The sequence below is a fragment of the Rhipicephalus microplus genome, unplaced genomic scaffold, assembly GCF_043290135.1.
Source record: "Rhipicephalus microplus isolate Deutch F79 unplaced genomic scaffold, USDA_Rmic scaffold_190, whole genome shotgun sequence".
Classification (NCBI taxonomy): Eukaryota; Metazoa; Arthropoda; class Arachnida; order Ixodida; family Ixodidae; genus Rhipicephalus; species Rhipicephalus microplus.
The window spans coordinates 100,001-112,500 of record NW_027464761.1 but is presented as its reverse complement, the minus strand read 5'-3'; the positions used below and the strand labels follow the sequence as shown (position 1 = coordinate 112,500).

The window sequence follows — 12,500 nt, the reverse complement described above, 5'->3', positions numbered from 1 at the left end:
TTTCTTTGTTTTTTTTTTTATTTCGCCCCGGCAGACGCGGTTTTTGCGCCGCCCCGGCTGACGCGGTTTTTGCCGCCCCGGCTGACGCAGTTCGGACTTAGCACTTTTCGGCTGTGCCTGGCTGGCGGCCCACTCACTCGATCGCCATGTCTGTTTGCCACAGTTTTCCCGGTGGTGCCGCACCCGGGCTCGCCCCGGCTGACGCAGTTTTCGCGCCGCCCCGGCTGACGCGGTTTCGTGCCGCCCCGGCAGACGCGGTTTTCGCGCCGCCCCGGCTGACGCGGTTTTTGCGTCGCCCCGGCTGACACGGTTCGGACTTTGCACTTTTCGGCTGTGCCTGGCTGGCGGCCCACTCACTCGATCGCCATGTCTGTTTGCCACAGTTTTCCCGGTGGTGCCGCACCCGGGCTCGCCCCGGCTGACGCAGTTTTCGCGCCGCCCCGGCTGACGCGGTTTCGTGCCGCCCCGGCAGACGCGGTTTTCGCGCCGCCCCGGCTGACGCGGTTTCGTGCCGCCCCGGCAGACGCAGTTCGGACTTAGCACTTTTCGGCTGTGCCTGGCTGGCGGCCCACTCACTCGATCGCCATGTCTGTTTGCCACAGTTTTCCCGGTGGTGCCGCACCCGGGCTCGCCCCGGCTGACGCAGTTTTCGCGCCGCCCCGGCTGACGCGGTTTCGTGCCGCCCCGGCAGACGCGGTTTTCGCGCCGCCCCGGCTGACGCGGTTTCGTGCCGCCCCGGCAGACGCAGTTCGGACTTAGCACTTTTCGGCTGTGCCTGGCTGGCGGCCCACTCACTCGATCGCCATGTCTGTTTGCCACAGTTTTCCCGGTGGTGCCGCACCCGGGCTCGCCCCGGCTGACGCAGTTTTCGCGCCGCCCCGGCTGACGCGGTTTCGTGCCGCCCCGGCAGACGCGGTTTTCGCGCCGCCCCGGCTGACGCGGTTTCGTGCCGCCCCGGCAGACGCAGTTCGGACTTAGCACTTTTCGGCTGTGCCTGGCTGGCGGCCCACTCACTCAATCGCCATGTCTGTTTGCCACAGTTTTCCCGGTGGTGCCGCACCCGGGCTCGCCCCGGCTGACGCAGTTTTCGCGCCGCCCCGGCTGACGCGGTTTCGTGCCGCCCCGGCAGACGCGGTTTTCGCGCCGCCCCGGCTGACGCGGTTTCGTGCCGCCCCGGCAGACGCAGTTCGGACTTAGCACTTTTCGGCTGTGCCTGGCTGGCGGCCCACTCACTCGATCGCCATGTCTGTTTGCCACAGTTTTCCCGGTGGTGCCGCACCCGGGCTCGCCCCGGCAGACGCGTTTTTTTTTCTTTCGCCCCGGCTGACGCAGTTTTCGCGCCGCCCCGGCTGACGCGGTTTCGTGCCGCCCCGGCAGACGCGGTTTTTTGCGCCGCCCCGGCTGACGCGGTTTTTGCCGCCCCGGCTGACGCAGTTCGGACTTAGCACTTTTCGGCTGTGCCTGGCTGGCGGCCCACTCACTCGATCGCCATGTCTGTTTGCCACAGTTTTCCCGGTGGTGCCGCACCCGGGCTCGCCCCGGCTGACGCAGTTTTCGCGCCGCCCCGGCTGACGCGGTTTCGTGCCGCCCCGGCAGACGCGGTTTTCGCGCCGCCCCGGCTGACGCGGTTTCGTGCCGCCCCGGCAGACGCAGTTCGGACTTAGCACTTTTCGGCTGTGCCTGGCTGGCGGCCCACTCACTCGATCGCCATGTCTGTTTGCCACAGTTTTCCCGGTGGTGCCGCACCCGGGCTCGCCCCGGCTGACGCAGTTTTCGCGCCGCCCCGGCTGACGCGGTTTCGTGCCGCCCCGGCAGACGCGGTTTTCGCGCCGCCCCGGCTGACGCGGTTTCGTGCCGCCCCGGCAGACGCAGTTCGGACTTAGCACTTTTCGGCTGTGCCTGGCTGGCGGCCCACTCACTCGATCGCCATGTCTGTTTGCCACAGTTTTCCCGGTGGTGCCGCACCCGGGCTCGCCCCGGCAGACGCGTTTTTTTTTTTTCTTTCGCCCCGGCTGACGCAGTTTTCGCGCCGCCCCGGCTGACGCGGTTTCGTGCCGCCCCGGCTGACGCGGTTTTCGCGCCGCCCCGGCTGACGCGGTTTTTGCGTCGCCCCGGCTGACACGGTTCGGACTTTGCACTTTTCGGCTGTGCCTGGCTGGCGGCCCACTCACTCGATCGCCATGTCTGTTTGCCACAGTTTTCCCGGTGGTGCCGCACCCGGGCTCGCCCCGGCTGACGCAGTTTTCGCGCCGCCCCGGCAGACGCGGTTTTCGCGCCGCCCCGGCTGACGCGGTTTCGTGCCGCCCCGGCAGACGCAGTTCGGACTTAGCACTTTTCGGCTGTGCCTGGCTGGCGGCCCACTCACTCGATCGCCATGTCTGTTTGCCACAGTTTTCCCGGTGGTGCCGCACCCGGGCTCGCCCCGGCTGACGCAGTTTTCGCGCCGCCCCGGCTGACGCGGTTTCGTGCCGCCCCGGCAGACGCGGTTTTCGCGCCGCCCCGGCTGACGCGGTTTCGTGCCGCCCCGGCAGACGCAGTTCGGACTTAGCACTTTTCGGCTGTGCCTGGCTGGCGGCCCACTCACTCGATCGCCATGTCTGTTTGCCACAGTTTTCCCGGTGGTGCCGCACCCGGGCTCGCCCCGGCAGACGCGTTTTTTTTTTTTTCTTTCGCCCCGGCTGACGCAGTTTTCGCGCCGCCCCGGCTGACGCGGTTTCGTGCCGCCCCGGCAGACGCGGTTTTTTGCGCCGCCCCGGCTGACGCGGTTTTTGCCGCCCCGGCTGACGCAGTTCGGACTTAGCACTTTTCGGCTGTGCCTGGCTGGCGGCCCACTCACTCGATCGCCATGTCTGTTTGCCACAGTTTTCCCGGTGGTGCCGCACCCGGGCTCGCCCCGGCTGACGCAGTTTTCGCGCCGCCCCGGCTGACGCGGTTTCGTGCCGCCCCGGCAGACGCGGTTTTCGCGCCGCCCCGGCTGACGCGGTTTCGTGCCGCCCCGGCAGACGCAGTTCGGACTTAGCACTTTTCGGCTGTGCCTGGCTGGCGGCCCACTCACTCGATCGCCATGTCTGTTTGCCACAGTTTTCCCGGTGGTGCCGCACCCGGGCTCGCCCCGGCTGACGCAGTTTTCGCGCCGCCCCGGCTGACGCGGTTTCGTGCCGCCCCGGCAGACGCGGTTTTCGCGCCGCCCCGGCTGACGCGGTTTCGTGCCGCCCCGGCAGACGCAGTTCGGACTTAGCACTTTTCGGCTGTGCCTGGCTGGCGGCCCACTCACTCGATCGCCATGTCTGTTTGCCACAGTTTTCCCGGTGGTGCCGCACCCGGGCTCGCCCCGGCAGACGCGTTTTTTTTTTCTTTCGCCCCGGCTGACGCAGTTTTCGCGCCGCCCCGGCTGACGCGGTTTCGTGCCGCCCCGGCAGACGCGGTTTTTTTGCGCCGCCCCGGCTGACGCGGTTTTTGCCGCCCCGGCTGACGCAGTTCGGACTTGGCACTTTTTGGCTGAGCCTGGCTGGTGGCCCACTCACTCGATCGCCATGTCTGTTAGCCACAGTTTTCCCGGTGGTGCCGCACCCGGGCTCGCCCCGGCTGACGCAGTTTTCGCGCCGCCCCGGCAGACGCGGTTTTCGCGCCGCCCCGGCTGACGCGGTTTTTGCCGCCCCGGCTGACGCAGTTCGGACTTGGCACTTTTTGGGCTGAGCCTGGCTGGCGGCCCACTCACTCGATCGCCATGTCTGTTTGCCACAGTCTTCCCGGTGGTGCCGCACCCGGGCTCGCCCCGGCAGACGCGTTTTTTTTTTCTTTCGCCCCGGCAGACGTGGTTCCCCCCCCCCCCCCCCTTTTCGCTCGCCCCGGCTGACGAGGTTTTCGCGCCGCCCCGGCTGACGCAGTTTTCGCGCCGCCCCGGCTGACGCGGTTTCGTGCCGCCCCGGCTGACGCGGTTTTCGCGCCGCCCCGGCTGACGCGGTTTTTGCGTCGCCCCGGCTGACACGGTTCGGACTTTGCACTTTTCGGCTGTGCCTGGCTGGCGGCCCACTCACTCGATCGCCATGTCTGTTTGCCACAGTTTTCCCGGTGGTGCCGCACCCGGGCTTGCCCCGGCAGACGCGTTTTTTTTTTTTCTTTTCGCCCCGGCTGACGCAGTTTTCGCCCCGCCCCGGCTGACGCGGTTTCGTGCCGCCCCGGCAGACGCGGTTTTTTGCGCCGCCCCGGCTGACGCGGTTTTTGCCGCCCCGGCTGACGCAGTTCGGACTTTGCACTTTTTGGCTGAGCCTGGCTGGCGGCCCACTCACTCGATCGCCATGTCTGTTTGCCACAGTTTTCCCGGTGGTGCCGCACCCGGGCTCGCCCCGGCAGACGCGTTTTTTTTTTTCCTTCGCCCCGGCAGACGTGGTTCCCCCCCCCCCCTCCGTCTTTCTTTTTGTTTTTTTTTTTCGCCGCGGCTGAAGTGGATTTTTCGGTGCCTCGACGCCCCGGTAGTCGCGGTTTTTCCGTTTCCGCACGGCCCCGGCTGACGCTGCTCGGTCACAGTCGCCTTTTGTGAGGATTGCAGACTTCTTGAGCGCGGGTGTTTTTTTTTTGTTGTTGTTGTTGTTTTATTACGCATTCGCTCCAGCAGACGCTGTTTAGACTTTTTGTTTCCTCTTTTATCCTGCGACGAGGTGACGAGGTTTATTCGGTGCCCCGCCGCCCCGGCTGAAGTGATTTTTCCTGTCCCGTGCCGCCCCGGCTGACGCGGTTGGGACTTCGCGTTTGTTCGGCCGCCACGGGTTTTGGCGCACTCGCTCGGTTGCTTGTTGTTGCCACTTGTTGCGAACCCAGGTTTCTTGAGCGAGCGCGGGCGTTTTTTCTTCCTTTCTTTCTTTGTTCTATGTGTTAGCGAATCGGCCTTTAATATCACACGAGGACTCACAACCAACAATTTTCAGTTTGAAGTGTAAAAAATCTGCAGGTGTTGACGTAACTGACTTGCCCCGTACCCTTGAGTACATCCATGAAGTTCTCGTAGTACTACTAAATCGCATTATTCCAAGTGGAGAAATTCCCATAAACTTGCAAACCTCTACACGAAAATCGGTGCGCGTGATAAAGTTGAAAATTATCGTCCGATATCAAATGTGCCTTCTATAACACAAATTCTAGGAAAAAAAAAAAAAAAACACTTGTTCGCCGTTTTCTGCGCCGTGACTGGCAGCACTCCGGCGAAGCGAAACGGGGTCGATTCGAGCACGATATCGGCGTCTTTCGACGTGCTCGCCGGCGACCGTCGCACGAGTACGTCGCACGAGCGCGTCTGCCGGGGCGCCGTTTGCGAAGCCGACGCAAAAGTGGGAACCGCCGCTCGGATGATCGCCGCTTTCGGCAGAGTGAGTGTTGGCACTCCGGGGAAGCGAAACAGCGTGAATGCGCCCACGAAATCGGCGTATTTTGAAGTGCCCGCCGGCGACCGTCGCACGAGTACGGTAAACCGCGTCAGCCGGGGCGTAGTTCGGGACGCCGACGAAAAAGTGGGAAGCGCAACTCGGATCTTCGCCGTTTTTGCAGGAGTGAGTGGCGGCCCTCCTGCGAGACCAAGAAGCATCGATTCGTGCACGAATTCGGCGCCTTTCGACGTGATCGCCGGCGACCGTCGCTCGAGTAGGGCAAACCGCGTCTGCCGGGGCGGGCTTCGGGACGCCGATGCGAAAGTGGGAAACGCTGCTCGGATGTTCGCCGTTTTTGGCCGAGTGAGTGCTGGCACTCGGGCGAAGCCAAACGGGGCCGATTACGGCACGATATCGGCGTCTTTCGACGTGCCCGGCGGCGACCGTCGCACGAGTACGGTAAACCGCGTCAGCCCGGGCGGAGTTCGGGACGCCGATGCGAAAGTGGAGAACGCCGCTCGGATCTTCGCCGTTTTTGGAGGAGTGAGTGGCGGCACTCCGGAGAAGCCAAGGAGCGCCAATTAGCGCACGATATCGGCGTCTTTCGACGCGCTCGCCGGCGACCGTCGAACGAGTAGGGCAAACCGCGTCTGCCGGGGCGGGGTTTACGACGCCGACGCAAAAGTGGGAACCGCCGCTCGGATGTTGGCCGTTTTTGGCAGAGTGAGTGCTGGCACACCGGCGACGCGAAAGAGCGCGAAAGCGCCCACGAAAGTGGCGTATTTGGACGTGCTTGACGGCGACCGCTGCAGGAGTACGAAAAACCACGTCAGCCGGGGCGAGCGACCCACGGCGGTCTGGGTGCTTATCGCTGCTATTATAGGGGCACCCCGGCAGACGCAGAAAAAAAAAATTTTTTTTCGACCTTCTTTTTTGCTGGTCGAGCTCGGGTAACCCAGGTCGCAATGGGAGCCGCGCACGAAAGCGGCGTCGCGAGACGCGTTCGCGGTCGCTAGTCGCACGAGCTCGGCAACCGCGTCAGCCGGCGCGGAGTTCGGGATGCCGACGGCTAAGTGGGTACCGCTGCTCGGATGTTCGCCGTTTTTGGCCGAGTGAGTGCTGGCACTCCGGCGAAGCGAAACGGGGCCGATTCGGGCACGATATCGGCGTATTTCGACGTGCTCGCCGGCGACCGTCGCACGAGTACGGCAAAGCGCGTCTGCCGGGGCGAGGTTTGCGATGCCGACGAAAAAGTGGGAAGCGCCGCTCGGATCTTCGCCGTTTTTGCAGGAGTGAGTGGCGGCCCTCCTGCGAGACCAAGAAGCATCGACTCGCGCACGATATCGGTGTCTTTCGACGTGCCCGCCGGCCACCGCCGCACGAGTACGGCAAACCGCGTATGCCGGGGCGGGGTTGGCGACGCCGACGCAAAAGTGGGAACCGCCACTAGGATGTTCGCCGTTTTTGGCAGAGTGAGTGCTGGCACACCGGCGACGCGAAAGAGCGCGAAAGCGCCCACGAAAGTGGCGTATTTGGACGTGCTTGACGGCGACCGCTGCAGGAGTACGAAAAACCACGTCAGCCGGGGCGAGCGACCCACGGCGGTCTGGGTGCTTATCGCTGCTATTATAGGGGCACCCCGGCAGACGCAGAAAAAAAAAATTTTTTTTCGACCTTCTTTTTTGCTGGTCGAGCTCGGGTAACCCAGGTCGCAATGGGAGCCGCGCACGAAAGCGGCGTCGCGAGACGCGTTCGCGGTCGCTAGTCGCACGAGCTCGGCAACCGCGTCAGCCGGCGCGGAGTTCGGGATGCCGACGGCTAAGTGGGTACCGCTGCTCGGATGTTCGCCGTTTTTGGCCGAGTGAGTGCTGGCACTCCGGCGAAGCGAAACGGGGCCGATTCGGGCACGATATCGGCGTATTTCGACGTGCTCGCCGGCGACCGTCGCACGAGTACGGCAAAGCGCGTCTGCCGGGGCGAGGTTTGCGATGCCGACGAAAAAGTGGGAAGCGCCGCTCGGATCTTCGCCGTTTTTGCAGGAGTGAGTGGCGGCCCTCCTGCGAGACCAAGAAGCATCGACTCGCGCACGATATCGGTGTCTTTCGACGTGCCCGCCGGCCACCGCCGCACGAGTACGGCAAACCGCGTATGCCGGGGCGGGGTTGGCGACGCCGACGCAAAAGTGGGAACCGCCACTAGGATGTTCGCCGTTTTTGGCAGAGTGAGTGCTGGCACTCCGGCGAAGCGAAAGAGCGCGAATGCGCCCACGAAAGTGGCGTGTTTGGACGTGCTTGACGACGACCACCGCAGGAAAACGAAAAACCACGTCAGCCGGGGCGAGCGACCCATGGCGGTCTGGGTGCTTATCGCTGCTATTATAGGGGCACCCCGGCAGACGCAAAAAAAAAAAAATTTTTTTTCGACATTCTTTCTTGCTCGTCGACCTCGGGTGACCCAGGTCGCAGTGGGAGCCGCGCACGAAAGCGGCGTCGCGAGACGGCTTCGCGGTCGCTAGTCGCACGAGCTCGGCAACCGCGTCTGCCGGGGCGGAGTTCGGGACGCCGACGGCTAAGTGGGAACCGCCGCTCGGATGTTCGCCGTTTGTGGCCGAGTGAGTGCTGGCACTCCGGCGAAGCCAAACGGGGCCGATTCCGGCACGATATCGGCGTCTTTCTACGTGCTCGCCGGCGACCGTCGCACGAGTACGGCAAAGTGCGTCTGCCGGGGCGGGGTTTGCGACGCGTACGCAATAGTGAGAACCGTCGCTCGGATGTTCGTCGTCTTTCGCCGAGCCAGTGCTGGCACTCCGGCGAAGCCGAACGGAGCCGATTCGGGCACGATATCGGCGTCTTTCCACGTGCTCGCCGGCGACCGTCGCACGAGTACGGTAAACCGCGTCAGCCGGGGCGGAGTTCGGGACGCCGATGCGAAAGTGGGAAGCGCCGCTCGGATCTTCGCCGTTTTTGGAGGAGTCAGTGGCGGCACTCCGGTGAAGCCAAGGTGCGCCAATTCGCGCACGATATCGGCGTCTTTCGACGTGCCCGCCGGCCACCGTCGCACGAGTACGGCAAACCTCGTCTGCCGGGGCGGGGTTTGCGACGCCGACGCAAAAGTGGGAACCGCCGCTCGGATGTTCGCCGTTTTTGGCAGAGTGAGTGCTGGCACTCCGGCGAAGCGAAAGAGCGTGAATGCGCCCACGAAAGTAGCGTATTTGGACGTGCTTGACGGCGACCGCCGCAGGAGTACGAAAAACCACGTCAGCCGGGGCGAGCGACCCACGGCGGTCTGGGTGCTTATCGCTGCTATTATAGGGGCACCCCGGCAGACGCAGAAAGAAAAAAAAAAAAAAAAATGGGGACATGGCGTGCGTCACCGTGCGGCTTCGCAGCGTTGCCGAAGTCGCCGAGCCCTTCGACTGAGCCGAACGGCGGACAGGGAACGTTGGTCGGCCGTTCTAACCTGTCGGTGCCACGCCGAGACGTCGTTAAGGAAAACCGCGTCGTGGGCCTCTACGACGCCGTCGAGTCGTTGTACGTTTGGTGTCCAGCGTGTCGGCGGCGAGTAGCGGACACGTCGTTCACGACTTCGGTCTTTCGCAGTCGACGCGAACTTGCGGAGAGTCGTGGTGCCTCACGTTTTCGGCAGAAACCGCGGCGGAATTTTCCCGTGCGTGCGCGCACGACCTCGGTGCTGTGCCGTCAGCGTAGTGTTGCACAAACTCGTGGCCTACCCAAGGTGCGGTACGTTTGCGGCCGTATCCTCGGTGGGAATTTCGTGAGTAGGGTCGCAAATTCTACGACCTCGGCGGGTTTGAGAGCGACGTAGACTTGTGGCACGCTCAACGTGCCACACGTTTCGGGGCACACCCGCGGTGAAATTTTCTCGAGTACGCTCGTATTAGTGCCCAAGGAGGTCTGGGTACTTATCGCTGCTATTATGTGGGGGTTCTCGTGAGCGGCGTACGCGAAAGCGACCGGGTGTCTGATATGCGGCGGGCTTCGGCCTCGTCAAGCGTGTCCTCGGGTCTGCTCCAGGGGAATCCACGGCAGTCGTCTGCAGCCTCATCCGCTTGATGCGTTAGGGGCTGGTTGTCGGACGGTGCCGTTTTACCACGATATCGAGGTGTGTTCCGTGTCGTCCTCGGGCGATTCAGATGCGAAAGCGCCGAAGACGCGGGCGTGACCCGTCGTCTGGCGGCTTTGCAGTCTCGGCTCCGTTGCTAGTTCCGGCCGGTCCACCGACAGTGCAGCGGGCTTGGGCAACCCGCACGGCGCGACCGAGTCGATGCAACGAAAAAGAGCGAGCATGAACGTGCTTCTTGCCGCACGGCTCCCACTCGTCTTTCGGGAAGGTTGTGCCGTAGCGAGCTCGAACGCCGTCATCTCGGAGTGCAAAATAAGCGTGTTGGGGCGCCTGAAGGTGGCCTCCGCCGCACACAGACTGCGTCCGGCCCGCCGAAGGCGAGGACGGACGCGCAGTCGAACGATTACCTGGTTGATCCTGCCAGTAATCATATGCTTGTCTCAAAGATTAAGCCATGCATGTCTAAGTACATGCCGAAATAAGGCGAAACCGCGAATGGCTCATTAAATCAGTTATGGTTCCTTAGATCGTTTCTTCCTACTTGGATAACTGTGGCAATTCTAGAGCTAATACATGCAGTGAGCCTGGAGCCCTTTGGGTAACGGGTGCTTTTATTAGACCAAGATCGATCGGGTTTCGGCCCGTATTGTGTGGTGACTCTGGATAACTTTGTGCTGATCGCATGGCCACGAGCCGGCGACGTTTCTTTCAAGTGTCTGCCTTATCAACTTTCGATGGTAGGTTACTTGCTTACCATGGTTGTTACGGGTAACGGAGAATCAGGGTTCGATTCCGGAGAGGGAGCCTGAGAAACGGCTACCACATCCAAGGAAGGCAGCAGGCGCGCAAATTACCCACTCCCGGCACGGGGAGGTAGTGACGAAAAATAACAATACGGGACTCTTTTGAGGCCCCGTAATTGAAATGAGTACACTCTAAATCCTTTAACGAGGATCAATTGGAGGGCAAGTCTGGTGCCAGCAGCCGCGGTAATTCCAGCTCCAATAGCGTATACTAAAGCTGCTGCGGTTAAAAAGCTCGTAGTTGGATCTCAGTTCCAGACGAGTAGTGCATCTACCCGATGCGACGGCTCGGACTGAACATCATGCCGGTTCTTTCTTGGTGCACTTCATTGTGTGCCTCGAGATGGCCGGTGCTTTTACTTTGAAAAAATTAGAGTGCTCAACGCAGGCGAGTCGCCTGAATAAACTTGCATGGAATAATAGAACAAGACCTCGTTTCTGTTCTGTTGGTTTTTGGAATACGAGGTAATGATTAAGAGGGACGGACGGGGGCATTCGTATTGCGGCGCTAGAGGTGAAATTCTTGGACCGTCGCAAGACGAACTACTGCGAAAGCATTTGCCAAGAATGTTTTCATTGATCAAGAACGAAAGTCAGAGGTTCGAAGGCGATCAGATACCGCCCTAGTTCTGACCATAAACGATGCCAACCAGCGATCCGCCTGAGTTACTCAAATGACTCGGCGGGCAGCTTCCGGGAAACCAAAGTATTTGGGTTCCGGGGGAAGTATGGTTGCAAAGCTGAAACTTAAAGGAATTGACGGAAGGGCACCACCAGGAGTGGAGCCTGCGGCTTAATTTGACTCAACACGGGAAAACTTACCCGGCCCGGACACTGGGAGGATTGACAGATTGAGAGCTCTTTCTTGATTCGGTGGATGGTGGTGCATGGCCGTTCTTAGTTGGTGGAGCGATTTGTCTGGTTAATTCCGATAACGAACGAGACTCTAGCCTATTAAATAGGTGCGGGGTTCCCAGCACCTTACAACCTTCTTAGAGGGACAAGCGGCTCCTAGCCGCACGAAACAGAGCAATAACAGGTCTGTGATGCCCTTAGATGTCCGGGGCCGCACGCGCGCTACACTGAAGGAAGCAGCGTGTCTTTATCCCTGTCTGAAAAGACTGGGTAACCCGTGGAACTTCTTTCGTGATTGGGATAGGGGCTTGCAATTGTTCCCCTTGAACGAGGAATTCCCAGTAAGCGCGAGTCATAAGCTCGCGTTGATTACGTCCCTGCCCTTTGTACACACCGCCCGTCGCTACTACCGATTGAATGATTTAGTGAGGTCTTCGGACCGATGTCCGGCGCGGCCTTTCGGTTGCGCCGGTCTGTTGGAAAGATGACCAAACTTGATCATTTAGAGGAAGTAAAAGTCGTAACAAGGTTTCCGTAGGTGAACCTGCGGAAGGATCATTAACGGATTGTGAAGGGTGAGCGCCTCAGCTGCGTCTGCGCCCGACACTTTCTGCCGCTGACCCCGTTTGGACGCGGAGTCGGCTTTTCCCCACGGGGCTGCCTGAATGTGGAGCGGCACCCCGTGACAAATTGTTGCGCCCAGCGGACGCCAACACCGCGACCTTGGACGGTCGGCCAGGTGGCGGACGCGGGTACAAACGGCGCAACGCACTCATAGGTCGGCTTTCGACCCGCCACTGCACCGTGGCTCGAAGCGCTCGAAATGCGCGACCCGACCGCTGCGGGACCGCCTAGTACTGTAAACAGGAGCGGCGGAGCGCGAACGGCGAGTCGTGGTTACGTCGGTAGAAGGCGAGGCTGCGCGTTCCCGAAACGCCAGCCGAGTGCCCTCCCGACCGTTCGAGCGTGCAAGAACGAGACCCGACAATCGCGCGGCGACTGCCAAGTACGAGAGGAACGGCACAAGCGTCGGCGGTCGGTCAAGGAACTGGCGATGTGACGGGTCCGCTGTGCACCAGTGCATACCGTCCCGCCGTCCGCGGCAAGCGCCTCCGCGTCCTCGGGTGACGGAGGCTGCCGGTCGGTTCTTGCAGGCGAGGGATCTCGCTGGCACCGGTTCGCGTTGACGCGCGGCCGGTCATGGCACGGCGATGCGACGGCCGAGGTGCGCAGTACTCGATGGAGGAACCGCACGCTCCGATGACCGTCCCGCCCTCCGCGGCGTATGCGTACCGACCGTAATGGTTGCAGCAGCGCCGGCCGGCTTTTGAATTCGCCACACGAAACACGGTGCGAGATCGCGGTTAGGGGAGCGTCGACGTTGCCAGGCGTTTTGCTT

General features: G+C 62.1%; 1 non-coding gene across 1 annotated transcript; it reads left to right on the top strand.

Moving 5' to 3' along the window:
• Window positions 1-9,847: 9,847 nt before the first annotated feature.
• LOC142791829 (small subunit ribosomal RNA) lies at window positions 9,848-11,662 on the top strand. The gene has a single exon (XR_012890448.1). It is a non-coding gene; the product is annotated as a small subunit ribosomal RNA (ribosomal RNA).
• The last annotated feature ends 838 nt before the right edge of the window (window positions 11,663-12,500 follow it).